The 26656-nt window shown below is 36.8% G+C and overlaps 2 long non-coding RNA genes across 2 annotated transcripts; both read right to left on the reverse strand.

Moving 5' to 3' along the window:
* Positions 1-3901: 3901 nt before the first annotated feature.
* Positions 3902-7079, reverse strand: LOC117339374. Its single transcript, XR_004535181.1, has 2 exons — positions 6634-7079; positions 3902-5864 (listed from the first exon to the last, which is right to left on the reverse strand). It is a non-coding gene; the product is annotated as an uncharacterized LOC117339374 (long non-coding RNA).
* A 9049-nt stretch (positions 7080-16128) lies between these two features.
* LOC117340046 lies at positions 16129-26213 on the reverse strand. The gene is made up of 5 exons (XR_004535355.1): positions 26138-26213; positions 23386-23440; positions 21576-21618; positions 20758-20846; positions 16129-16307 (listed from the first exon to the last, which is right to left on the reverse strand). It is a non-coding gene; the product is annotated as an uncharacterized LOC117340046 (long non-coding RNA).
* Positions 26214-26656: the final 443 nt, after the last annotated feature.

Raw genomic sequence — 26656 nt, forward strand, 5'->3', positions numbered from 1 at the left:
TTTTTTTTTGCCTTGTCACTTGCTGTTTTGTTTAGCGTTTCTGCCTTGTCACTTGCTGTTTTGTTTAGAAAAAAATATGCCCTTGGTCTTCCTTTAATAATTTCATTTACCAATCAAGGAACTCCAGTCATCCCATTATTTTATAAACTGTTTAAGGTAACCTGGTCAACACTTTTTTCTTATTTAAACCATTTAAGTTAATCCAGTCAACATCAGTTCCTTATTCAAACTGCATAACTATATCCAGCTAACGCTATTTCCTTGTTTACTTAAACTGTTAAAGGAAATCCAGAAAACCATATTCCCTTTTTGCTTAAAATCTTTATGGTAATCCAGTCAACACCATTTCCTTTTTCAAACTACCTAAGTAAATCCAGTCAACACCATTTCCTTTTTCAAACTACCTTAGTAAATCCAGTCAACACTATTTCCTTATTTACTTTTACTACTGTTTAGTAACTGAAAACATGCATTGATCCATAAAGTACATTCTTCCTGAAATAACATATCATTTTAAGAACGTAGATGTGGCGCATGTATTCCTGTTTTTATTTTAATGTAAATATGCGATCATGTTGTTTGATGAATAAAAAGATACAATGTAAGCTACGGCTCTTTCTGGAGAGGCGATTTGGTGAGGTAGATCGAGAGTTCAAATCCCGGTCAGGGCACGAGTCATACCGTTGTTTTTTCTTAAGATTTCAATAGAAATGGAAATATCTCTATTGGGGCCGTAGATATTAACCGGGTATATTTTCAAATCACTCTGTATTTCTAAATTGACTTTTAGATATTTTCTGTCATAAGTGGTAAATGAAGAAATATTTTGTGTTCAAAATGTAGTAATATTTTGTGTGTAAAGTTATCATTCACTAAAATACAAACACCTCTCGAATCTCGGCTGCTTTGGCCGAATAAACATTCAAATTCCCTTTGAGGTAATATTATTGTTAAATTGTTATCCCGAAGACACTATAAAAAGTGTATTTTTGTCTGAGAAGGTTAAATACATCCTGAAGACACTTTAACGGGTGTAGTTTTGTCTGAGGCGGTTAAATACATCCAGAAGACACTATAACGAGTGTATTTTTGTCTGAGATGGTTAAATGCATCCCGAAGACTCTATAACGAGTGTATTTTTGTCTGAGATAGTTAAATACACCCTGAAGACACTATAACAAGTGCAATTTTGTCCGAGACGGTTAAATACATCCCGAAGACACTATAACGAGTTTATTTTTGTCTGAGACGGTTGAATACATCCCGAAGACACTATAACGAATGTATTTTTGTCTGAGATAGTTGAATACATCCCGAAGACACTATAACGAATGTATTTTTGTCTGAGATAGTTGAATACATCCCGAAGACACTATAACGAGTGTATTTTTGTCTGAGATGGTTAAATACATCCCGAAGACACTATAACGAGTGTAGTTTTGTCTGAGATGTTTAAATGTATCCCGAAGACACTATAACGAGTGTATTTTTGTCTGATATATTTAAATACATCCTGAAGACACTATAACGAGTGTAGTTTTTTCTGAGACGGTTAAATACATCACGGAGTTTCCTAATAACTTAGAGATCTCCGCAGTTAAGACTCATTATGATAACATTGTCGAATCCTATATTGTGGTTTGTGTTCGATACTTCAGATCAAAATAAAAGTTTTGTTTTGTATTGTTGAACGTACTTCCTATCAACATGGGTCATTTATTGACGGCTTTCTCCGTTTGTTACATGCACACGTGTAGTTTATGTATGCATTAATTATATGGCAAGCCAAGTTGTCATTTATTCACGGAGCAACGTTGATCCAGGCATTACCCAAATTATATCAGATATCTTATATAATATATATGATATGTTATATGCTTTATAAGATATCTTATATCTTTTATGAGATATCTTATATAATATATATGATATGTTATATGCTTTATAAGATATCTTATATCTTTTATGAGATATCTTATATACTATATAAGATATCTCATAAAAGATATATCTTAAACATATTAGATATCTTAAACATATAAGATATTTCATATAATTTGGTAAAATACTGGATCAATATTGCTCCGCGAATAAATGACAACTTGGTTTGCCATAATTAATACATGTCTCAGGTAGGGTGTGGTCATGGTTGTCTCCCTTTTAAAGTGATGACAACTTTAGTGTTACCTCACTGAAGCATACATGTACCTATATTGCTGAAGTCACATCCAGCAAAAGAAAAGACACATCAAATTTTAACCTCGTTATCCCGCCATCTTTGCTAACCAAAGGTTCATTATTTGGTTTTCAAACTTGACATATTTAGCCTTGTGTTTAACTTCCTTCCTCAGCAACACAGTTGTGTAACTTTTGTTACGTGATAATAAAAGAAAGATGAAAACCAGCAGCTAAGTTCAAAGCACAATTTAATGATATATTCAAAGCTAAGCAAGTTACAGAGATAATTCACAATTATAAGTATGTGGTGTACAAGGTGGTGTATTAAATCAACATTGTAAATTAGTTAATTACTTATCTTATAACAACTGTCCTTGAGTAATCTTTTCCTATTCGTTTCTCCAGAATAGAATTAAGAATGATTATAAATCCCACAGTTTAGTTAATAATAAAAAAAATAAAGCCCCCCCCCCCCCCCCCCCCCCCTTAAATTTTGTTAAAGCAGTTCTCATTATCAGGCTATTAATAATCTAACAAAAATCTAACAAAAAGCATAAAAAGAAAGGGGGGGGGGTAATGACAGGAAAAAAAGAAAAAGGAAGAACAAACACAAAAAAGGACGTTTAAAAAAAAAAAAAAAAAGAAAAGAAAGAAAAACAAAAAGAAACAAAAAAAAAAAAGGAAAGAAAAACGAGAAAAACAAAAAAAAAAAAAAAAAAATAAGAAAAAACAAAAGGTTAAGAAAAAAAAGGAAAAAGGGAAAAAAAACCCAAAAAACAGATAGGGGGGGGGGAAAGGGATAAAAGGAAAGAGAAAGAAAAAAGAACCAAAAAGAAAGAAAAAAAGAGATTTTGAAAAAAAAAGGGTTAAAAAAAAAAGGGGAACTTTAAACACGGAAACACAAAAAAAAAAAGAAAAAAAGAGAAAAAAAAAAAGAAATTCAAAGTAGAAATTACAAAAAATTAAAAAAAAGAGGGGAAAGGGGGAAAAAAAAACAAAAAGAAATAAAAAAAATGCCAGAAACGCCCAAATAAAAAAAAAAAATACGGGAAAAAAAAACCCCCCCCCCACCCTTAAAACTTATTAATCAGTTCTCATTATCAGGCCATTAATAAGTAAAACAGAATTCATATAGCTCTTCTTGACAATTTCAAACCAGTTCTGAATAACAATTTCTTTCTTGTGGTATTTATTCCATATTGCCAAAAGTACATTAACCAACCATCTCTTTTCTGGAATTCTTTAATATTCTTCTTGTAAGCAATAACTTGTCAATAGACACCTGTATATAAAACATTAAATCTTCCAGAATGTTCCAGGTAAACCTATTACATATAAGGTCGTAAGAGTTATTTCCCTTGAGTATACTATATACATACACATTACATTTCTGTAAGGATTGTCTTCCTTGATCAATAGTATATATAACACTTAATTAATCCAGCAGTGAACAGCTTTGTCTTTCTATTTGACGTCATTTACATTAAGAATATAATAAAAACACACACACACAAAAAAAAAACAACCCCAAACAAACAATAAAAAAAAAAAAAAAAAAAACACCCAAAAAAACTCTGAAAAACGGACATTTGGTACAAATCAACTCGGCGCTGCCATAGCTATTTACACTCACACGGACTTGCAATGAATTTTGAATTTCAGAAAAGGAAAAAAAACAAAGAGAACTTCTCTCTGAAGTTGATGATCACAAAGGTTTTTTTTTAAACTGTTGAAGAAAACCGAGTTTCTCTCGTAGTGCTCTGCTGGCTCCCAAGTGGAGGGTGGGACCCAAAAAGGGGATTCTATATTCAAATGCACATTATCTATTAATGGTCTCACATCATAAGATGCCCTAAAGTAATGAGGTCCCTGTCTGTCTGCCTGTCTGTCTGTCTAATTTTAACTTGATCACCTGCCCGAAAGGCTACCAAGGCTTTTTAAATGAATTAATGACCTTTACCTTCATGAAAGGTCACAGGGGCCAGAAATGCTAAAATCTTGAAAAGCTTCTTTGCAATAACCCAGAGGTAAAGGGACATGATACTTGCCCTGTAGTATGCTGCTGTGAAAGGTTATCAAGTTTGATGTTGATCTATATTGGTTATAACCACAATGGTGAAATATGCGTAAATCTTTAAAACATTCTTTTGAATAGTCAAGAAGCACAGTGTCCTGATATTTGGTCTGTAGTTCGATGAATGAAGTGATACCAAGTCTGTTGAAATGAACGACCTTGACGTACTTTCAAGATCACAGGAGTCAAATTCCTAAAATGTTGTTTTTTCTCATTAGCATAGATTCGGGTGATTGGTTGTTGCACAATATCTTAAGTACATATATACATGTATGTATTGCACATGTGTTGACTTTATCCCGTGTTTCCTTCAATCAAGTGCTAAGGTCAGAGGTCAATGTCACTGTTTCCTGATTAGACGGTCACTCTTAAAAGACTTTATCATGTACTGCTTGTACGAAATTCTACATAAAGCTTCAGAGGCAGTAGTCAAAGGCCAAAGATAATGTTAGAAAAAAGATACTTCATACACATGACTTTGAGTTCTATTTAGTTGTATGCATTCAGACTTCAATCAAAGAGCTAAATCAAAAAGTTTTAGAACCCAAGCTAGCTCACATGGGTTTTGCTGTTCTTCAATGAACTCGAGGGGGAGCTGGTAGTTACGGCAGCATTTTGAATGCATCAATATATAAATAAATATGTATTACCTTTTAGCTTTTAATAACAATATATAACAAGAGAGATCCCAGTGGGATTTTGGTGCCAACCACCTCATCAACAGTCTAAATTAAATTGACACAACTAGGGACCAACGGGAACCTACACATGAAGTTTGAGCAATATCCCTGCTGTGCTTGTCATTAAATAGCGACAACAAGGATATGATGATGGCTGGCTAATGATAATAATAACAAACATGATGGGTATTGCTAGAGTAATACATGTCCCTATTTGACCCACACCCAAAAATTAACAGTGATCTTGACCTCGAAACACCAAAACCTTGAAAGTTGACATGTAGCTACTCTTACTAAGTTGCATAACAACTTTCACCAACATACCTTGAAGCACGGCTGAGAAGAGTTCGGGAAACTTTGCGGGATTGGACGGACTGACAGTCAGACACCAAAACTTCCTCATTATAGGGCCATAAACACATGACATGTGCCAGGCTAAATTAATCTCTAACGCGCTACGATAACTAGAGGCTAACTAAGATAACTCGTGCATGTCGATATTTCTGAAATTCAGAATGAAATGTGTGTTGTTCACAATAAAGAGAATTCAGTGACCAGTTGCCGTAGTAACAATAATTTTGAGAAAAAGAAAATGGCATGCACATCTACACATGGTCCACTATATTTGTGTGAAGTTTCATTGAAATTGGCCCTTCGGTTAAGGAGAAGTTGTCCGCACAATCTTAAAGTTATGGTTCATATCGGAAACCCTGTTTATAGTGACCACTTGCTATAGCAGCCATAATTTCGTGAAAAAGAAAGTGGCGTGTACATCTACACATGATCATTAATGTTTGTGTGAAGATTCACTGGAATCGACCGATCCGTTTAGGAGTTGTCCGGACAAAATGTGTCTACAGCCAGTCAGATGGATGGACGGACGGACGGACGGCCAACCCTATTCCAGTCCCTAAACGAAAGTGGATCCGATGCTGAAATGGAAATTATATGTTATTATAAATGAGAGAGGTAGTCAACAGTAATTATTTCAAATTACATTTAATCAACTAATTATCGTACATCTGCAAGTAAAGTGCATATTTGAAAAAAAGTTGAAAACTCGACTGCGCACTTTAGTAGATACAAACATTGGTCGGCTAGATACATAGATGTCTTGAAAGGTATCCGAGATTTGTTAATTCCTTGAAATCATATATCTATTAATCAACAATTATAGGAAATTGTCTTTGTCGTTATTTAATCAGTTTGTCAATGCAATTTCACCATGGCAGGTTTCACAGTTTTAATTACTTTTGTCCTTGATGCACATTCATCTTGCAGTTTATTTGATTTCTTTTGAATGATTTAACCCTAAATCAGCAGCAGTTTAAATGCATCAATGTATAAATACTTATTACCGGTTAGCTTTTAATAACAAGATATAACAAGAGAGATCCCCGTGGGATCTTGGCGCCAACAACCTCATAAACAGTCTAAATAAAATTGACAGAACTAGGGACCAACGGGAACCTACACATGAAGTTTGAGCAATATCCCTGCTGTGCTTTTCATGAAATAGCGACAACAAGGATATGAGGATGACGGGCTAATAATAATAATAACAAACATGCACCCATCCACCGGTTTTGCCTGTAGGGGACTAAGAAGAAACGAAGCAAAAACAACATGTCCCAAAACTTCCTCATCATCATAGGGCCATAAAGATTTGGTGACATGTTCGAGGCTAAATTAATCACTTACACTCAATGATACACTTGTTTGGCATCTCATCCTCAGTAGGCAGCAAACTCAAGTCAATATCCAGCCAACTCCAGTCAACAGGCAGCCAATCCCAGACAGTAGGCCATCCAACGAAGTTAAGAGGCAGGTAAAGAGGCAGCCAATCCCAATCAATCACCAACGAACTTGGCGGCGAATGCCAGTCAATCAAAGACCAAACCCGGTCCTGAGGCCGCTGACAATTGCTTTTAGGCATTTTAGGCAGCCGATTCGGGGCCTTCGATTTCGGGGTATAAGACAGAATGTCTCGAGGCAGCTGATCCCAATATTTAGGAGTGCTCTTGGGAGTAGGGAGCCAATTCCAGTCAATAGGGGTCTTGTTATGTTGTATTAAGAATTCATTACATTTGGAGAAGTGTTTGCAGCCCAGGAATCCCCCATCAGTAGCGTTACTTCTAGCCGTAGGATGGGAACGTTCCAGAATAAAATGTTTGTAGTACTGAAATGTAATTTATATTTTATTATTGATAGACGTTAGTTATGTTTGGAATCGGTTGGACAATCGTCAACAGTAATTATTTCAACTAAAACACACACACAGGTATATATATTCATTCCAGCCGCCAGGGAAACCAATATCTTGAATACCCTTTACTAGTTGGAAGCTCCATTTCACTGATGTATATGCATATACTTTATTTTGTACAGATTGTCTGTAAACCATGTATATGTAAGCAATTTGTTGTAGTTACAAACTATGTTCTTGATAACTGGAGTATAGTAAAATAGCTTCTGTTCTTTGTCATGCTGGCTGGTGATAGAACACTACTTGTATCGTTGTACAACAACCTGTTTCTGAGAAAGATAAACCATAGGGACCAACACAACAGAACATTTCTGTACGGGGGTGATTCCGAGGGAATCAATCTGCCAGATGCAGACACAACTTAAAATTGGATTAATATCACTTTACATACTGCTTCCACTGTAACAGTTGTGCTATAGAAAGGCTAGTAAATGGCTATGGCGTACACACCTTATTGGATGGTAGCCACACACATTGATAGAAAAAATCGTACATGAAGATGGTCATATTGTCCTTATTAGAGATCAATGTTAAAAGGATTTCAAATGTAAAAAGATCAATCGCCACAATGGTAAATATCATTTGTGTAACGATAAGTCAATAATGAACACTCCCAATGTAACATCATATGGAATAATGAGCTACTCACTAGATGGCGTTGTTGTAGTATGTAAGATGGCGACCTAATACACATGTGAAACGAAGACTCGGTGTACAATTGTATGTTATCTGTTATCAAGACGTTACCAAACGTGACATGGTGTCAGAAGACGGAAAAATGAACTGTAAGTGACTGTTTATTGTGAAGAAACACCAAACGGTGCCGAACTTTAGCATCAGACCGCATAAACGTAAATTGACCGGACGGTCAACAACAACACGTGGTCATCCTCGCCATCAGTAAAGGTAAACAATGGCTTCAGAACAACGACCGTTTGTCGTACAAGCCCCGTCAAATATACCACCCCTTCAAAGGTAGACATGAAAGGGAACTTAAGTACGAACTGGAAGAAGCTCAAGGGATATAAAATCGCCACGGGATTGAATATGAAGCACTCGGTTACAGCCACGTTGTTAACATGCATCGGGAGCGAAGCGCTACAGCTATTCGATGTGTTAACATTTGACCGTGAAGACGAACGAAAGGACATTGAAAAGGTCATAGAGAAGTTTGAATCATACTGTGTTGGTCAAACCAATGACACTTACGAACGATACATGTTCAATAAATGAGAACAAGAACAGAATGAAACTATAGACAGCTATATAGCAGCTCTCCGGTCGCTGGCAAAAACATGCAAATTTGGAAGCCTTGAGGATGACTTAATTCGCGTCATGGGCGTTAGGGACAATAACACAAGGAAAAAACTCCTGCAAGACAGAAAGCTGGATCTAAGAAAATGCATAGACATTTGTAGATCATGTGAAAAAACAACTATGCAGTTAAAGGAGATATCACTTGAGGAGGTCCAGTTTGTAAAAAAGAAAGCCGAAAAAGCCAGAGCAAAAGGAAACAACACAAATAGTGTGCGAGGAAATGGAAACATGCCCCGAAAAACTGAAACTCTTCGTTCACAAGAGGTGGATTGCTGGTTTTGTGGACGTCATCATGATTTAAAGAAAAGAGAGACCTGTCCAGCATGAGGTGAAACATGTTCAAATTGTGGAAAGAATAACCACTTCAAGATCAAATGCTTGAAACAGACATCTCGACCAAAAGTTGTTCACTACGTAGATGAGGAGGATAACGACAGTGATGAGTTTGTATTGACAATTGGGCATGTGAACGTTATCGACAGCTTCAATAAAAGAATTCAAGCAAAAATGTTGGTTCAGGGCAAAGAGGTGTTTTTTTTTTCAAGTGGACAGCGGATCAACGGTTAACATATTACCAGAAGAAGTATATACCAGTATTCCAAGATGTCAAGCATAAAGAACTGGGGTCCACCAAAATGACATTAGTCGTGTTTAATATGTCTGATACAAAGCCATTAGGGAAGAGAAGGGTAAAAATCCTTAACCCAGCACCTAAAAAGAAATAATGTTGAGTTTTTTTGTGGTCAAAGGAAAGGTCCAGGCAATGTTAGGATCACAGGCATCGCAAAAAATGGAACTCATTACTGTGAACAAAAACTTGTGTGTCCAGCAAGATGAGGAACAACATGAACAGAGTGTCCGAGCAGTGAAAGAAACGGGTCACAGTGACCTAGTTTCCAAATACAGCACTGTTTTCAAAGATTTGGGTAAACTTCCAGGGAAACTTCACCTAGAGGTAAACAAAGAGGTACAACCTGTCCAGATACCTATAAGAAAGGTCCCAGTAGCAGTTAAGGACAATCTGAAGAATGAGATTGACAGACTCAGCAGAGAGGAGATCATAACACCTGTCAAAATCAAAATGGTAGTGGTAACTAAACCATCAGGGAAGGTTAGATTATGAATCGACCTAAAACCACTGAACAAAGCACTGAAACGTAATCACCATCCAACCCCAACAATTGATGCTATACTGCCCGAGCTACACAAAGCTAGAATTTTCACAGTCGCTGATGCGAAGAGTGGATTCTGGCAGGTGGAATTAGATGATGAGAGCAGTTATCTGACCACCTTTGGCACACCATGGGGCAGATATAGCAAGAAACGCATACCATTTGGAATAAGTCCAACTCCAGAGGAGTTACAGCGTAGAGCGGACGAGACTCTAGAAGGACTGTGTGGTACAATGGCAATACATGATGACATACTCGTGTATGGGTGTGGTGAGACAGACCAAGAAGCACTGACCGATCACGACAAGAAACTTGAGGCACTGTTAGAGAGATGTCAGAAAAAGAATCTGAAAATAAACAAAGAGAAACTGAATCTACGAATGAAGTCTGTCACATATCTAGGACATATCGTATCTGCAGAAGGATTGAGAGTAGATCCTGAAAAATTCAAAGCAATCATAGCCATGCCTTTACCCTCTGACAAAGTAGGGACTCAACGACTGCGTGGAATGTTGAACCAAACATCTCGCAGGCAACAACAACTCTCCGTAGCTTGTTAAAGGCTGATAACGAGTTCCATTGGGATGACAACATCCACGGGAAATGCTTTGAGAAAATCAAATCTATGTTTTCTGACACTCCGATATTGAGATATTTTGATTCAGAAAAGCCTATCACTCTTCAGTGTGATGCGTCGGAGTCTGGATTGACAACAACACAGAATAATTATTCACAGATTGAAAAGGAGCTATTGGCAGTGGTATTTGGTCTCGAGAGATTTGAGAGCTATGTTTACGGAAAGACGATCTTGGTGGAATCTGCAAGAAAAGTCTTGTTGGCGCGCCCAGGAGACTAAAAAGGATGCTGCTGCGTCTACAGAGATTTTATTACGAAGTTGTGTACAAACGAGGTATAGAAATGTACATGGCAGACTCACTAAGCAGAGCATATCTACCATACCAACGTGAAGAAAATCAGATGGATGAACATATATTCACACTTGTGGAAGAATATATTAGTATACTGCAGCATCTACCAATAACAGAAAGACGCATGTCTACACTGCAAAAGGCCACAGAATGTGTCCAAGATCTCTGTCTTTTAAAGTGATCCGCCGTGGCTGGCCAGATAGCAAAGATCAACTCCTACAGCTATGCATAACTATTTTCCATTTCGCGAGGAACTGACCATACAGAATGGACTCATTTTCAAAAACGATCGCGTCGTCGTACCAGTCAGTCAACGACATGACACGGTAATAAGGCTCCACTCTGGACACGTGGGACTACATAGCCTTCTGCGACGAGCAAGATAATGTGTTTATTGGCCAAACATGTTCAAAGACCTTGAACAATTCACAAATTTATGTGATACGTAATACATATGGGAATAGACAACACCGCGAAACAAAGATCAGTCATGAGGTTCCAGCTCGCCCTTGGCAGAAATTGGGTTGTGATCTGTTCGAATTAAACCAAAAGAGTTACTTGATCACATTCGATTACTACTCTGATTTCTTTGAGGTTGATCGACTCGCCACAAAAACAGGGAAAGATGTTATCAACAAGCTTAAAGCGCACGTGGCACGACAAGGAATTCCAGACGTTCTAGTGACTGACAATGGACAACCCTTCAATGGCAGAGAGTTCAAGGAATTTAGTGGAAAATACGAGATAGAGCTTGTTACAAGTTCACCTGGCTATCTACAGTCAAACGGAAAGTCCGAGAATGCGGTCAAAACTGCAAAGCGAGACACCCCCACAGACCCCCATATTGCATCCTTGAATGGAGAAATACATCCAAAGAGGGTATAGGCACATCACCTGCCCAACGACTCATTGGAAGACGAATAAAGACACTTTTGCCCACGCTTTCAAGGAAATTAGAGCCGAAGATTGTACAAAACACGAGAGAAAGACATCTAAAGAGGAAAGGAAAAGAGACTTACCATTATGATCAGAAGGTACGGAAAGCTGACTAACTAAAGAAATAATCTGTGAAAGGGATGGTGTTGAATCACTACCAAGGTCCTGTAATGTGAGTGCTGATGAAGTACAGATTACTCAGTCTTCTAGTCAGCAGAAAACACCACCTGAAGTAAAGGTGGGCTCCACATCATACCAAGACGTTACCAAACGTTACAATTTGCACCAGAAGAAAGAGCCTTAGCTTACTCATTAAGCCAAGTCTATTTAAAAGTGTATTGCTTTCTGAATGTTTTTTTCTAGAATTCAGAGATGTTCTGACAAAACACACCGGATATAACAATATTTATCATCAGATTTCTTACCAAAAGAACGAATTGGCCTGTGTTGCTCACTTGATACTACATCAATTATAAAAAAGTTTATCTAGGTCATTCCTGCAGATTCTAAACTTCAATCAAATATCAGAGTAGTATAGGTTTATTAATGTCAATAAAGTTTCCTTCATTCCTACTTGCTATTGGCCTCCTATCAAATCTCGGAGTCGGCTATCTAGTTTGTTTTATTTTCTATCAATTCTAATTGTTTAAAGACATAAAGCTAAGTTTACCCCTGTGGCTTGAATGTAGGCCTAGGTTATTTAACTGAACAAGCATCCCAGCATGCTACAGACCAAATATCAGCTCCCTTGGGCCTTGATTATCAAGAAGATTTTTAAAGATTTTAGTCCTATGTGACCCCTATGACCTTGAAAGTATGTCAGGATAATCCAAGCATGCTACAGGCTAAATATCAACTCTCTCTGCCTCTTGGTTATTGAAAAGTCGTTAAAAGATCTCAGCCTATTTGATCCCTGTTACCTTGAATGTCGATCAAAGTCATTCATTTGAACAAACTTGGTATCGCTTCAACCCAGAATGCTAACGGCCCAATATAATATCTCTTCGACTCTTAGTTTTTGAGAATTCGTTAAAATATTTCATCCTATTTGACCCATGTGACCTTGAATGTCGGTCAAGGTCAATCATTTGAACAATATTGGTAGCCCTTTACCCCAGCATGCTACTGCAGACTTAATAATAACTCCATTGACCTTTTGTTTTTGTAGAAGATATTTCAAGATTGTAGCCTATTTAACAATTTGACATTGAATGTAAGGCAAGGTCATTCGTATTAACAAATTTGAAAGCCCTTCATGCCTGCATGCTTCGGCCCAATATCAACTCCTAGGGCAGCAGTTTACTTAGAACAAGCCGTTTAAAGATTTAAGTCAATTTGTCCGCTTTGATTTTGAATGTAGATCAAGGTCATTCATTTTAACGAACATGCCCTCCACTCTTCACCAATATCAGGTTTCTGTGTTTCATGGTTGTTGATAAGAAATTGTTTAAAGGAAAAAGCTGACGCCGGACGTCGGAACGACGGACGGACGCCGCACCACGGCATATGCTCACTTGTATTTGAGTAGGTGAGCCAAAAAATTCAACACTGAAATTGATAGTTATCTCTAGAAACAGTAAGGTTTACAAAACTAAAAGTAGTCGATGAAATTATTCGGAAAGAGGACCTTAAATGATTCAAATTAAAGCCTTGATGGATTCTTTAAAACGCAAGGTTTAGAAGATTATTTACAACATCAAGAACATGGCGAATTATTTTGAATTCTATCATTGAAAAAAAACCTTCTTGCTAACTGTGGATCAGAATGTATTATTTTCTGTCATAATAAGTGGTTTTTTTTTTAATGTATTTAAAGCATATCATCATAGATATTCAGACATTAAATCCATCTCGAACATGCCTTTATGGCATAAAGAAAAGAAATCAAGTCTATAATAGTAGTGTAAATGGTACAGAAAGGGAGTATAATAACAGGTAATAACAACTTTAAAAAGATCATGATAATTTACTTAGTTTTCAGGTTTTGAGTGAGATAGATGTTGTTTTAGTAAACTTCTTATAATATCAAGGTATTATAACAGCTATCAAGGAACTTTGCCCTCAATATGGTTTTGATCCATCCGATGATAGATAATCTATCCATTCCAAAGATAAAGATATTATTTTTTTTGTAATATAATTAGTAAAATTGACAGAATATGCAACTGGTAGAAAGAATGGAAGGAACATTTTGATTAAGATGATATTGACTGGAATATAATTATTAAGCTTCCGTTTTCTGTTACTAAAAACACTAAATTATCATTGTTTTTATTTAGGATTAATCACCATATTTCAACAACAAATTCATATGTAGCTAAATGCGGGTTAAACATAAGTCCTACATGCAATATTTGGAAAACTGGAATTGAAATAATGAAGAACGCATTATGCACTGATGGTAGGAAAGAACAAATTTTGCTCCAAAGATTTGTGAAATAATATGTTTAGAACTTTTGAATTTAATAAAAAAAATCAGATAGGAAAGTTGACAATGTGATACTCTTAACCATCAACCAATACATGTATAGATCCGAAAATAATTTTTTTTTAAATAGTAAAAAAAAAATTGTATCTCACACAAAAACTTATTGCCAGAGGTAAGGGAGACAGTTATTTCAAACAATGGGTCAAATAGGAAAGACTACTTGGAATTTGTTAAAAGCAAAAATCAGGGAAAACGCTCTAATCTCATTTCCATCGACTGAATTTATTCTTTCTTTGTCAAATATTTCTTTTAGTTCTCATTATATTAAAGCTTAAAAAGAGCAAAACTAACCTTTTTTCCCGTTTTATAGTGTGTGTCTAATGCCATGTAATAATATGTTAAAGCCATATACTCCCGAACAACCTAAAATTTTAGTTGCACACGTGCATTAATGGCAATCCAAGATGTTCATTCACGCTCTCCCAACATTTAATTGACCACTGGCCCGGACGCTTGACCGGGGGAGTCCTCGAGACATCAGTGTATAAAAATAACTCGCCGCATTTATATTTATAGCGAGATTTGTCACGGAGCCGAGAACGAGGCTATAACAACGTACACTGCACATCAACTACACACATGCGCATATGTCCGTTGTTTACATATCGAGCATACGTGAGGGGCCGCGGTGGCCGAGTGGTTAAGGTGTCCCGACACTTCAACGCTAGCCCCCCACCTCTGGGTTGCGAGTTCGAAACCTACGTGGGGAAGTTGCCAGGTACTGACCGTAGGCCGGTGGTTTTTCTCCGGGTACTCCGGCTTTCCTCCACCTCCAAAACTTGGCACGTCCTTAAATGACCCTGGCTGTTATTAAGACGTTAAACAAAAACAAACCAAGCATACGTGAACTTGGCCTAATAATGCTTTCATTTGAACATATTAACATAATATTCGCGTAATACTCAGGTAACTGAACAGAATAAACAAACATAGTTAACATTTAAATCCTTAATTTTAGAATGTAGTAATATGCATACAACAAAACATTGGTAAAATCTTAGATCGGTGAATTTGACAACGTTCAAAAGCTAACCAGTAATCCAATAGACGTCCAGAAAATTGGAATTCGAGTCTATTCCTTATACTTCTTTCGTTTAGTTCCAACGAATCATTTCTTTTCCTAAGGAAATACTCGTTTTTTTTCGATTCCACACTCGTTTGTGTCTTTTCTTTGGCAAAATCTGTCTGCGTTTTTGCAGTTCCACGCTTGCGGCGTTCCGCAATTTTGTATGGACTGCAAAACCTACCATTGCATTGTGGGACTCATTTTCAGAGAAACAGTTATTTATTCTGGGAATTTCCCGTATACTATCAAAAATACACATTTTCTTTCAGTTTCTGGTTCACGATAATCTGTTAGGTATATATCAAGTCCGAAAACTGTAAAAAGCTCAAAATGTAAACATTGATATATGTTTCTTCGGGAGTATGTGGCTTTAAAGTTTTGAAAAAAAAGTAACATCTAGTTAGTGACCTAGATCTTGACTCGATTACCCTGTAACTCACACTTTTCTAAGATATCTTTTTTTTTGGGGGGGGGGGGGGGGGGGGGGGGGTGTATTTGTGTGAAGTAAAATAATGCTAGACGGACACTGGACAACAAACGCCTATACTACGGCAAAGGCTAGCTTAACCTTTGGCATATCAGCTAAAAAACATTTACAGTACCTTTGGATTGTGGAATTATTGTTTTCTCATCTCAACTGGTTTAAAAAGGTCCCCTTTTGTTGAGCTTTTCTTCCCCACGACATAAACACCAGTCCCGTAAAGAATTAAGGTTTTTTAATAAATGATTAGAAATTATTTAAGTTCTTACTTAATAATGAATCTTAGGATATAAAGTATGGGTAAAGGTTATTTCTTTTTGCAAACACTGTCATGATTTATATCAGTACCCTACATCTAGCTTCTTGGCCTCTTGGTTCACCTGAAGAATGTTTCCGCATGAAGCTGGACAGACACTGGACAACAGACGCCCATACTACGGCATCGGCTAACCTAACCTTCTTGCAGATGAACTAACATCCACTTACAGTACCCGTGGACGGTATAATTATCATTTTATCGCCTCACCTGTTGTATTGAGTATTTCCTATTTTTAGCTTCTTCTCCCCACAGCATAAACACCAGCCACGGGTATTTGCTGCTGAGATAGGACAGAACAGTTTCTGTGAATAGCTCCCAGGATTGGCGTACAGCTTGATCATGAGAGTCTTTGTCTTTTGTCACTTTTCGCACTGTGAGATAGGTGTTCAACAAAAGGACACCTAAAACAGATAAGTGATTCCAAAACAACAAAGTAATAGACAGCACCATTCCGAAATATGCTTGATATACTAGACACTACATATGTCTGACGTGTCAGCGGGGGCCTCGATATGTGTCATAACCTGTATGTATCAGGAGTGTTACACTGGCATTGGTTTACTACTTACTACAGCTGCAAATGTACACATTACTACATCTGTATTATATTTCATGTATATAATATTAAATAATTTTCATATCATGAGACTATGGCGAAGGAAATCGATCAAGGGGTTTGAACGATAACAAAGCCTTGCTACCTTATCAGTATACATATATATATGTATTTATCCTGCAACTGCCACCGCATTTTCGGAATACACCCTCCGTATATACTTTTGCTGTATACGACAGTTACGGAAAACAGCTATGTTTTGGAATCTTAGCACGTGCGTCAATTCGACTGACATACTTCAAAGTGAAACAACGTTTAAAAGGCGAACATATTTCTGTCATTGTTGACACCGTTTCACTTCAAAATGATTATTTTTGATGATTAGTTTTTTTTTATTGTTGCAGGATAAATAGAATACATGGTCAGTGTCTTAAAATATAAACTGTATTTAAAGTGGGTCGCCAAGGCTTGCCACTTTTGTCTTTCTTTACCCTCGCCAAATTACAGCTTATATTTTAAGATACTGACCATGTATGTTCTATATATATTTGCTTGCCTTGCCTCTCACCTTGCCACTTCAAAGTCGAGTCCCCGTGTCACACAAAGCCGTATCCCCATATGCGTGAGGCTGTACACGGTGAATAATTTATATAGATAAAGCTTAACCAAGTATAATAAATCACGTTATTCTTTTAAAATATGTTTTCTAACCTCTTGTTAGGTTTCAATGTACATCAGTTTTGCCAGTTTCTGAAAATTAAGTGGCATCTCATACTCTTACACACAATAAATGTAAATAGATGTAAATATTTACCTATGGCGGTATGGGCCTAAAATAGAAACATATAAGCTATTCACACTAGTCCCTGTGTTACTGTATTTTACCTGTGTGCAGATGACATTTAGAAGATGACTATTTGTAGAATTGATAACATTAAATCCTGGTCTTCGTTAGAATTTGTCAAATAATTTTCTATAATAACTTTAGCAATAAGTTTAAATAAGTTTAAAGATAATGAAAAAAAATAACTACATGTACATGGTTCTCCACCCCAAAATAATTGAACTTAACTGAGTGCGACACAATAAATACATATTAGTTCAAAAACTTTTAGCATGAAAACATATTTCAAATTTTACTACATGTAATTGCCACAGGCGCTCGCATAGAAAATGTGATTTTATTACATTTTTACCAGTGAAATATCAAAAAATATTCATTCTATAAAAGTGATAGTGAAAAATATAGCGAAAAATATCACTTTTGCTGATTTGACCAATCAAATTAATGATAAGAAAATACCAAAATAATTGATCAATCAGAAAGCCCGACATATATGTCAGCACCTGGACAGGGGGAACTACTTTTTTTTTTTTGGTTTCAAACTCTCGCTGTAGACCTAGTTAGCATACGGAGTAGGTTTTTCGTTGATGAAATATGTAATAAGTAGAATATCTAATAGTGTCTTCAGTAATACCAAATCTATTTCACTTGTGTGGCTAATATTTTGATATTTTTCACGAATGCGCAGCACGAATGAAAAATATCAAAATATTAGCCCCTTTCTTTAATAATATTTGGTATTACTGAAGACATTGTTAGATATCCTCTATATATTATACTACCGTCATCTAGAATTCCTCCAACAAAACACCATTTTTTTAAACTGCTCCCTCAGTTGTCCAGATTCCTGATTTACAGACGGAGTTGAAAGGTCATGCGCTTATATAATCGACTATCACCAGGTGCACTTTTTGGGGTCACCTCGGCAAACTTTATTTTACAGGTACATGTAAAGAACGTCGCTTGTGAGATCAGGGACTAGTTAGATAGCATGTTTTAATGCCATTGATGAGATCGTCCTTTCCTTTTTTTCAACTGCATCATTTCGGTAGTTGTTAAAACGTTTTTAAATCGGAAGATTGCAAGAATGGGTTCTGGCGTTAGCTTTGAAATTCTGGGGTTGACACTAAAAAAACCTACTACAAATATCCCCAAAGTATTCTCTTTTCTTTCTCACTTCAATTCAGTTTCCTATTCTGTAAGCCCTTCAGCCAGCTTAATTATTATTAGAGTAGCGTTGGATGCTCAAGTTGATGAAAATCGAAATCAAGTAAGCAAATAATACGGTTTCAAATTTGAATAAAAATGGGTTCAAAATAAAATTAAACTCAACCTCAATATTTCAATAATAACACGGTGATAAATTTATATGCAAGTCCCGAGTCTTGTATGTACTCGTTAAACTTTGATGGAATGTTTACAAATTTGCTATATTCATTTTCTGCCGGGGTGCTTCGCCTCTGGAACCCCTTACCTGGGGAACTCCTGAGGATACATAGCAAACCACTGACTGAATAGTATCTGGTAGGTTATTTATGTAGATTACGAACAATGTTGGCCCGATTACCGATCACTGGGGAACTCCTGAGGATACATAGCTCCAGTTGGAATGCTCGCCCTTTTAAATAACTCTCTGTTTCCTGTTGACGATGAGGCTGGCCGTCCATTTGATACATGTTTCACTGATTCCACAAAATGACATTTTGCTTAAAAATCTTTTGTGTGGAACAGTATCGAGCGCCTTCTGGAAACCCATATATATGCAATCGATCGAATGCCTGTTATCTAATTGTTCAGTCCATTCGACGTGGACCTTCCAGCCATTAATCCGTATGTTTATTTATTTTGATGTGAGAAAAAAAAATCTGTCATCGTAAGCTAATAAGTACTGTATGCACTACGATTCTCGAAACTTTGCTACTCGACATAAACAAATATCAGCTTATCAAGATATCAAAAAATCAACATGCATCACCAAACGAAACAGTAATTTCATTAAACAAACAAACACTAAAGACGATAAATATTACATATTTAAACGTCGCCCCTCTAAAACGTTAATAAACACGTATAACGTTATTATTTACAGTACTGAAGAGTAGGCCTACTGGAAGCTTACTAGTTTATATTTGTAATAGAAGCAAATTGAGCGCTGGTCTGGGTTAAGAAAATATTAAAAATCTCCGGTCCTGACGGGGAAATTTAATACAACTCACTTAGACTGCAGCTAAAGCTATTGAGTTGAACGAGTAAGCGGCGTGAAGTCCCGACGTTATTTCATCCGGAACTCCTCGGAGGATCATTTCAGAGACAATACTCGATGAGTTCAGGATGGCGTTATTCTATGGTTTACCTTTATATATGTGGACAAGCCGACAACACCAGTTGTGTCAATAATTCATATTACGTACACAAGTTGATGTTAATATAGGCTTTGAAAGACATTGTTAAAATGACTGGGCAAAAACAAATATAAAACAAGTTGATTCATAATGATTATAATGCTAACAACTTTGTATGCCGACCCGGTCGATCCTTACAATCGTGCTAAAAGGAAGGAAACGCTCAGTCTTAATTAATCAAAACAGCCGGTCTATTTATAGGAAAATACCCCAGTCGAATGGAAAAATACTGAGAAGGTCGCAAAAATAGGCCATTTTCAAAGCCATCTTGTGACCGTTCTGTAAAAGATATAAAAATACTAAACAGATCGTTTTCGTCAGGAAGCATTTATCTATTAATATGTGAGTATATATGTTTATGGATTTTTTTCCGAATTTTGAGCTCGATTTAAACAGAACATTTAAGTCAAAATGACGATTTTGGCATGTTGACCCAAAATATCTCTTAAAAACGTATTTTCACAGTGATACCAGATACATCAAGACCTAGATCGAGCCGAGTTTTATAATGGTGCAACATATCAGCCAGATTGATTGTAATTGCCAATTTTTCCACCCTCAAATCGCTACAATTGCCGGCAAAATGTTATCGCCCCTTGCTACACTTCATTCTTTTTATATATATTTATTTATTTATCCTGCAACTATCACCGCATTGTCACTATATATGTATATTTTTGCTGTATATGGCAGTGACGGAAAACAGCTGTATTTTGGAATCTTAGCACGTGCGTCAATTCGATTAGTCTACTTCCAAATGAAACAACGTTTAAAAAGCGAATATATTTGGATTATTATTGATATCGTTTCACTTCAAATTATTATTTCTGATGATTGTTTCAGGATAAATAGAATATAGGGTCAGTGTCTTAAAATATAAGCTTTAGTTTTGGCTCGGGACAGAAAGACAAAAGTGGCTCGCCAAGGCTCGCCACTTCTGCCTTTCTTTACCCTCGCCTAAATACAGATTATACTATAAGACACTGGCCATATATTCTCTCTATATATATATATGGCTATGTGTGTTCCACAGTATCTATGATAATTACCTTGTTTAGCCCAGCCAATCAGCGAGCCATGTCCTGGACGTTTGAATTCTGGAATATCGTTCGTCAGCTCTTGGTAAATATTATCTAAGCTGTAACAAAAACACAAAAATGTCTGCAGCCCTTGAAAGAGATTGATAGATCTTCTAACCCATTGGGAGAGAGACAGCTAGGGGAATGTCAAACAGAGGGGGAGAGTTGTAAAGTACGAGGATTTTTGAATGTTTCGATCTACCCGTCTCGCTCCGAAGGGGGGCAAATTATTAATATAATCTTACATGGGCATATTCCGTGGACAGCGATATCTCAACCTGAGTGTCTGTCTAGTCAGCACAAGGCTTACAGAGTGCTGGCCAGCCAAACTCTTACACGAGGGTTGATATATCCACTGGACATGTCCTTGGTATATTATTTCTTGCATACTTTTTAAAAAAGTAACAAATTGTAAACTGTTCATGAACCAGTGGAGTCATAGCGCGTGATAACATATCTCTTTTCTGCAATAAACTGGTTATAGACAGTTATAGAGAGTTTTATTTACCCTTCCAAAAACGGAAATTCGTTTGTGAAGTATGAGAATATTTTTTCTCTTACTCTGTTTATATGCTTATATTAAATCAATGCAAAACAGATGTGACATGACTGAATTCACGACATGATATCATTGTATTGTTGCAAACAAGGTGTGACTTGCCTCAATCGCGCACAGGGTACGATACAAATAGATCTGGAACACACATACCACAGCTACATATGGGTAATAGATTATATTACAGCCCATCAGTAAACATCATTAGTTTGACTATTGTCTATGTCCTTACCTAGGTGGAATAGGCACCCCGTCCGGAACACTGAAACTCAGACCTGAAATAAAACGGTTAAGCGATAAAAAAAGATTCTTCACATTTACACTTGTCAGTGTTTTTCCTGTCAATACATTAAGGGTCCAATATGCAAAAGTTAGATTTCTATTCCAAATTTAGGAACCAAATAACCGAATTTACTTTTTTATGATTGAAAGTCTAACACTAAACTCGCTTGATAATAGAGCTTGTCCTAAAACATCCTGATCTTCAGCTCATACCTCTTTTTCAATTAACAACATATCTACCAAATTTCTTGCTTTGCAATTTCCTATATCAACATGGAATATGGGCCCGAATCGCTCACCTGCTATCCAGTGATCCGTTTAATACAATAACATAGTTAAGAACAAGTGTATCAGAGACCAAGTATACAATATCATGGCCTCATGGTTATCTAAATAGGTGTCTTTTACATATTATGGACAATTTACCTCTTTCAAACTTTAATCACGGTCAAGGTCATTCTTTTGAACAAACTGTCTAGTCTTTCACCCCAGCAGGATACAAGGCAAATACCAGGTATCTAGGACATTTGGCTATTGGAATATTTCAGCCTGCTACCTTGAATGAAGGTCAAGGTTAGTGATTTGAACAAACTCCATTGAGAAGAAGTTTAACAAGAGGCCCATTTGCCTTAATGAAGCTCTGGGTCATTCATTTTAACATAGCCTTTCACCCCAGCATGCTATATGTCTAATATCAGGCCTATTTGCCACCTGCTTATGTGAAAAAGCCGTTTAAAGATTTTAACTTATTTGAACACTGTGACCTTGAATGAAAGTCAATGCCATCCATTTGAATAAACTTGGTAGCCATCATCCCAGCATGCTGCAGACCTGTTATTGCCTCTTTGGGCCCGTTGGTTATTGAGAAGACGTCGTTTAAAGAGTTTAGCCTATTTGACCCTATGATCTTGTATATCAGTCAACGTCATTCATTTTAACAAGTTTTGTAACAATTCATCGCGGCATGCAACAAGCCAAACATCAAGTCTCTGGGCATTTTGGTTATTGAGAAGTCGTTTTAAGATTTTAGCCTATTTAACCCCTGTTACCTTGAATGTAGGTCTAGGTCATTCATTTGATCACACTTGGTAGTCCTTCACTCAAACTTCATGCTACATGCCCAGTATAAGGTTTCTGGGTCGCTTGGTTATTGGGAGGTAGTTGTTTGAATAGAACAGTTGACAGACGGACGACAGACGCTGTGATACTGCATAAGCTTACTTGCCCTTCGGGAAATTTGAGCTAAAAATGGCTGACAGCTATGTTATCAAGCGTGATGTCAATAGAAATGCCATCATTTTGTTGTCCACAAAGCCCGTAATTTTGTGTACCGGTTTGCATTGTCAGAATTGTAACTGATTAAAATAGACATGGATCAATTTAACTGAACAGGTGAGCTACAAATGGCTTGTTGTCAAGTGTGATGTCAATAGAAATGGAAGTGAACACTACATTGTTGCCCAACAGTCTGTAATTATTTGTACTGATTTTCATTTTGCCAGAATTTATACTTAACTGCAGTAGACATGGATCGATTTAAACATACAACGTATCTTTATTGCTGGATAAACGTGCGTGTGCGTGTGCGCGTGCGCGTGTGCTTGTGTGTGTGCGTGTGTGTGTGTGTGTGTGTGTGTGTGTGTGTGTGTGAGGGTGTGTGTGTGTGTGTGTGTGTGTGTGCGTGTGAGGGTGTGTGTGTGTGTGTGTGTGTGTGTGTGATATCCAAACTTTACACTATACTTTTTCTTCAATACACTCACCATGAGCTTTATTTGGTCCAGGGTATGGATCCTGTCCCAATATCACCACCTTCACCTGTAAAAAAGGCTTATTTCAAGCTCGGCTAAATTACATATGAAAATATAAGTAGCCTGAAAATATATATATTCAAAATTATTTTTTCTTATTTTTACTTATTTCTGAGAATCGTTAATCACAAATCACTAATTAAGCTGACGTATAAGACTCTTAAATTCTTTGTATAAACATGTTATAATAAGAATTCAACGGAAGTGGCTGTGTCGCATGTGCAGCAATTAAATTGATCTGCTCCGCAAATCAAAACTAGCTTCATGCAAAATTTGAGTGGTTTTCATACAGAAAGCAGTAAGCACTATATGAAGTTCAAGGTTGATTGAACCAAAGGCAACTGGATAGATTTTCTATTTATTTACAGTGACCTTGACCTTCGAACCTGAAAAGCAATCCCATGCAAGCACTTTTAATTAGAAAGCACTTTAAGTCTGAGTTTGATTGCCCTATGGGAACTCAAGTTATCGCATGGAAATCAATTTTCTATTAAAAGTAACATTGACCTTGACCTTTGACCTTCAAAGCTGAAACGTAATCCCAAGTAAGCACTTTTGGTAAAGAAGCACTGTATGAAGTGTGAGTTTGATTGGCCCAAGGTAACTCAAGTTATCGCACGGAAACCATTGTGATACCTATGTAGCCTTATTCAGACGATACAACAATTATGTTGCAAACTAATTAAGATACTTCATGTCAGTCAGTGAAGGCAAATCACAATATCACACTTTACCGACTCTAGCAAGTCTTCTATCAGTAAACTTCATTATGAAGCATCTAAAATTCTACAATAAATATATCTAGAGTACAATATAATTTCTTATGTGGGGACTGATACTTAATTTCTAATTTTCAAATGACAGTATTCAACTAAAGAAATTTCGTTTTCGAGGAAATGTTTTTGTCTTACAAATGGTAATTTGTAAAGTTTATTTCAGCAAAAATAGGTCCCGGGTAATAGCTACAATGCGTAGGTATATGTTGATGATATAATGATTTCACCAGTACTGTTTTCACTTTCTCTTTCCGAGATTCCCGTGTCTGTTTACATTTCCTTATGCGATAGGGGGCCGCGGTGGCCGAGTGGTTAAGGTGTCCCGACACTTTAACACTAGCCCTCCACCTCTGGGTTGCGAGTTCGAAACCTACGTGGGGCAGTTGCCAGGTACTGACTGTAGGCCGGTGGATTTTCTCCAGGTACTCCGGCTTTCCTCCACCTCCAAAACCTGGCACGTCCTTAAATGACCCTGGCTGTTAATAGGACGTTAAAAAAAAAAAACCCAAACCAAAGTGTCTGTTTACTGTTTTTACTGTGAAGTAGAGATCGTTTGTGCACTTGACATCAAAGGTAGTATACAAGGTCATATACAAGCGTTTCATCAACCATGACCGCCCTGTTACGAAACCCAATCACGCGACTTCAGCTTAATTGGTTTTAATTAATTGTTTATTTATCGGGGTAGTGTCACCCTTGCAGTCATTGAAGTGTCATAATTTCGTTACGGTCTGTGATTTTTTACTGACCAATGCCCCATATATATATATTTCACCAGGCGGCAAGAGTTCCCTGTCATACATGTAGGCCTAAATGAAACTGACAAGATAAATAGGGGCTCCATATGGGGTTTCCTTATAATCAGGAGAATGGCCTATTTTTGATCAATAGGATCGGGAGACGGGGCAAGGAGCCTGAAATCGGGAAACTTCCGAGTAAATTGGGAAAGTTGTTTGGTATTGTCCTTTGAAAAGAATACTTTGGAAAATGGACACAATAGACAAACTTTGAATTAATCAAATGTGCATCATTTAACAATTACATAACTAAAAATATGACAAAAAACATTTGTTTCTGATCTGTAGATCTGTATATGCTAACACTATATATACAAGTATAGATTTGTTTTCATGTGCTTTTTGTTTAATACTCATTTAAGTACCTATGCTCTATCAACTGTCAGGGAAAGGATGTTTAATGTTTTATTATAAAGAGGCATTTTATCATACCAGGGACATAAAATAGGCAATACTATATGTCCCTAATCATACTAACAATCATGCTCTATCAGGATTAAATATGATGTGCATCATTTAAACAGATCACAGTAAAAGGTTTCATCAAATTCATACATTTTTGTAACGCAAATTATTTTGATCATTGAATGCAACATCGATGTGTTTGTATGCCTCATTAAGTACCAGCAAACTACTCCCCTGTTAGGTCATTGACTCATTCTGGTTATTTGCAACACAAAGCCTGTATCCAATATCATGGTAATGTTATTGAATGGCATAGCTTAAACAGATAACAAACGAAAACCTCAGATAATGGAAGTCAGGAAGGTGGTGAAAAAAAGCCTGAAAGGATATGACTTCCTAGGTAGGGGCTAGCTTCCAGTACAGAGACTGAGAGATGCCTTGCTGCATCAGCTGAATATGATCAGTAACAAGGATGGTGTTGAAACTGTGACACTGTCACCAGACTTTCCCTGGTAGTACTTTGACAGTATAGATCTATAAGCTAACAAAAGCGTAGGAAACGGACAATTGGCCTTGTATACTGATGGGAGACTGTGACCCCACCTTTGACTTTCCCAATTGCTAATATAAAATAATGCATTTACAGTAAATGTAATTAATGTATAAATAATATGTATGACCTGATAAAAGATGCCATAGAATTTAGACAACTAACAGTAAACTTACTGATTCCGGAGAACAATATTTTGTCCAGGAGAACACTAGCTTATCTGGTGGATATATCGGGGTTCCCCCTCTTCTGATATAATCTATATACTCGCATAGCTGGAAGATAAAATGTAGATTAGAAGTGATAATAATGTCATTATTTTTATGTATAATGTGTAATTATAATTTAGGTGAGATGATCCTGATGGCAAATCGCAACAAACGTATTGAAATTTAATTTCAATTGTATTCACCCGATGGAAATCAGGTTGTGTAAATTCGTTGTGCAGTGCCCTTTTCCAGGCTTCCCCCATGTTGTTATACCATATCCGGAAACTCGTACTTTGAGGCAAGGTTCTAGGTAAAGAGTTAAACATGGCGGTATTGAACAGTGGTTTTCAGGTTGTTATTGTCGACATGGCAGCAAGATGTATGGTGGGCACCCTAAACTGTTCAATGTTTAAAGCTATACACCTGGAACGTGTGTAAAGCATAAAGACTTGGACTGACTAATCGCACACACGCACAAAAAAAAGA

The sequence above is a fragment of the Pecten maximus genome, chromosome 12, assembly GCF_902652985.1.
Source record: "Pecten maximus chromosome 12, xPecMax1.1, whole genome shotgun sequence".
NCBI lineage: Eukaryota > Metazoa > Mollusca > Bivalvia > Pectinida > Pectinidae > Pecten > Pecten maximus.